Below are 3,448 nucleotides of genomic sequence, written 5' to 3' on the forward strand. Positions count from 1 at the left end.
TTTTCTTTCAATCCTTGTTAGATGTATAAGATCTATGATAAAGTTTCTCTTTTTTTTTCAGGTCTTTTCACCTCGTGTAGTTTCTTCCCTCTATTTCTCTCAATCTATTTTTTTTTAATAAGTAACATAAATTTTGGAAAAAATTCGTTCCCTTCAATTTTATTCTAAATAACAAGTTGTCATAAAAAACATACATGTTTCAATTTACTTTTCAATTTTTGTCAAATTTCACTTTAGCTATGGCGTACAAGTTGAATATCCGAAAAAGTACAGTACAGTTTAGTGGGGCGGTTATCAAAAATTGATATTGTGAATATATTTATAGAGCAGAATATTGTACTTTCGACCATTTATAAAACAAGTGAAAACAAGGAATAACATGTTTAAACCTTCCAAAAAGTGGGCGGTCTAAAGCTTTCACTTCGGCCAATCCAAATAGATTGGTAAAATATGCGAAAAACAGTCTAGAACTAAAGAGAAAGGAAGAAATATTCAAAATATACTGAAGATCAGTTACGAAGAATTTCGATATGCTGTCATGCATTAAGAAGACGTCATTTTACAGAGAATGTGAATTTAAAGGAAATAATGACTTTTACACAGATGACATGAAAAATTGTCCCAATGAGGTGGAATACAAATCCAAAATTTGAAAAGTTTTGGTCTGGTGTACCATGTCGGAAACAGGTATTTAACATCATTATTTCGATGCATTGGGTGAGACGTTGGATGCACAGCACATATTTATATAGGAAGATGTCTCTCAAAATTGGTTGATTTCACTTTATTAATACATATGAGAGAATAACCCCCCAAATCTTTCCAAGGCTTGCTCTATTAAAGAGATTTGGGCGATATTGAGTAGAAAAAAGTATGATAAACGTTGAGAAGCTGGAAGTAAGCAACAGCTTCGATGTGGAATACTTCCAAAAATTCACGAAATTTAAAATCCCATTTTCAGCACATGATGCAGCGCAATGAAAAAAATTCCGCGCAATTGAAGAAAAAAGCCAGGAATAAGTAAATTGTTTCGCAATTGCAATCGAAATTTTTTCCAAAATCTTCTGTTATTTCTGGTTCTTATTGTTGGGACTCCTCCACTTATTGTTTTCACATTTCCGAACCATCTTTCACTACAATTCATTCAAATCTGTTATAAATAATTTGTATGATCTTAAACTGATGTGTGAACAGTCCAAGACTGAAATGAAATTTCAAAAATGTTTGAAACTTCAGATAGAGCAGTTGGATTTCTTACATTTTTTTTTTTAGTTTATTATTGTGTCCATAGATTAGTGGAAGTTTTATATCATTTGCTGGATACGTGGAAGATGCTATGAGATGGTCACTTGTTTATTTTTGTATCCAGCATCAAATATAAAACTCCATTGTTAAAATTTAATTGGAACATTATTAATAAGGCACATTTATACAGTTTGTTAAATTTCACACCAGGTTTTTTGACTTCTATCTAAAAGAGGACATGATATACATAACTTGTGTACTGGTTTGGAACGTATCAATAAATATCTTGTGCTGAAAAGGCGCATTAACACCCAAACCGTTTAATGAGTTATGGATTCCAACCCTAAAGAACTGATGGAAAATCTTATATCTCATATATCCACATATTTTTCCTTAACAGTGGTCAAGTTATGTTGTTATATTTTTCTCAATAAATAGAAGTTGTGGCCTACTAAAAACGATTGATGAGTTTGTTGTAACTATAATTTTTTTCTCTAGTTTCTAATAAAAAAATTGTATATTAGAAATTACTTATAATAAATATTACTCTCGTTATGCATCAGGAATATTTCTTTCATTTCGGCTCGTACATTGAGACATTTTTTTTTTCGAATTAATTTACATTCCAAAAAACTTGCACAAAGTTTTTTGAACAATATACGACGAGTTCGATGTGGACATTATAAAATATGATTCCAAAATTAATACTTTTTCCAAATAATGTGCGCCTTATATCCAATTAACTTTATTGATATGTATAGAGTGATATGTTTAGATAATTCAGACTAACAAGATTAATTGAAAATTTGAAAACAATTCCATTCAAGTTACTTCATTAAATATAGTCACCAAAAGTTTATTCTACCCTGCAACATTTTTTTTGTTCATAAATTTCCGGTTGTAGAAAATTTCTATCCATTTTTCACTCACCTTTTGGGGCCATCCATAAATGACAACACACGTAAACGAAGGGGGTGGAGTATCCTTAATTTCGTGACGCTACATTTCAAAATCTATTATAATCTAAATGTTAAAACACTAACTTTAAACTATTACTTTTCAAAAACTTCAAAAACATATACAACTGTGTGAATCGTTAGCTTCAATTTTTAGTCCAGATCAGGTTTTTTATTATTTCATAGTCGCAGAAAAATATTCCCTTTGTCTATGCAGGTATTGTAATAGAGAAATATGGTGAAGGAAAACCTGAAACCATGACACACTCTGGGTGTAAATACATAACAATTCGTAGTGAAAAACATTCTTCATTTAATACAAATACTCATGCAATAGACACTCATAGACTTTCTAAAATGCCTGCTTTTGAAAACTTTATGAGAACTCGAGAAGTTTTTGTAAAACCCGTATTTATTTTCAATTGCAATGGCGGTCTAGACGAAAATCCACGATGCGATAATTATAGTTTCTGCTATACAACATTTTAAAGATTTTGATTTGGATGCTATATACATTGCTTTAAATAATCCGGAAAGAAATGCTTTCAACAGAGTGGAACGACGGATGGCGCCTCTAAGTCGCGAACTGAAAGGAGTTGTATTCAAACATGACAATTTGGGTTCACACCTAGATTCCAGTAAGTTAGGAAAACGAAACTTTAAAAAAGCAAGCATTGTACTAGCTGATATTTGAAGCTAATAGATCGTGTGCCATCAGATACTAGACTAAATGTTGAATAGGCTAAAGAATTAAAAAGTGATGACTTAGTACGCAAATCATGTGCGGGAGTCTCAATATTTATTCTTCTTCTTCTCAAGCAGTCTTCTCATTGAGGGTTAACAACCACGTTTTTAAATACGCCAAGATTTCTTCTTCTTGACGATGCCTTTCTTTCCCTCTACTCTGCCCTGCATTATGTTCTGTAGCAATAGGTATTTGTATGTAAAATGTTTTTCTTATCTTAATAATCATTGTCAACAGCTTTTTTGCAACCAATACGTCTTAATACTTCGTCGTTGGTGATTCTGCCACTCCAGAGGATCTTCAGGATACGTCTATAGGGCCACACCTCAAATGTCTCAAGTTTTTTAATCATTTGAGCTTTCAATGTCCAAGTTTCCACTCCGTACAGCAGTTTTGACCATACATAACATTCCATGAATCCTATTCTGGTATGGAGGTTTGGATTTCTGTTTGCAAACATTGAGTACAAATGCCTTCCAATTCTAATCTTGATTTCTTCGTC

The sequence above is a fragment of the Diorhabda carinulata genome, chromosome 6 (assembly GCF_026250575.1).
Source record: "Diorhabda carinulata isolate Delta chromosome 6, icDioCari1.1, whole genome shotgun sequence".
Classification (NCBI taxonomy): Eukaryota; Metazoa; Arthropoda; class Insecta; order Coleoptera; family Chrysomelidae; genus Diorhabda; species Diorhabda carinulata.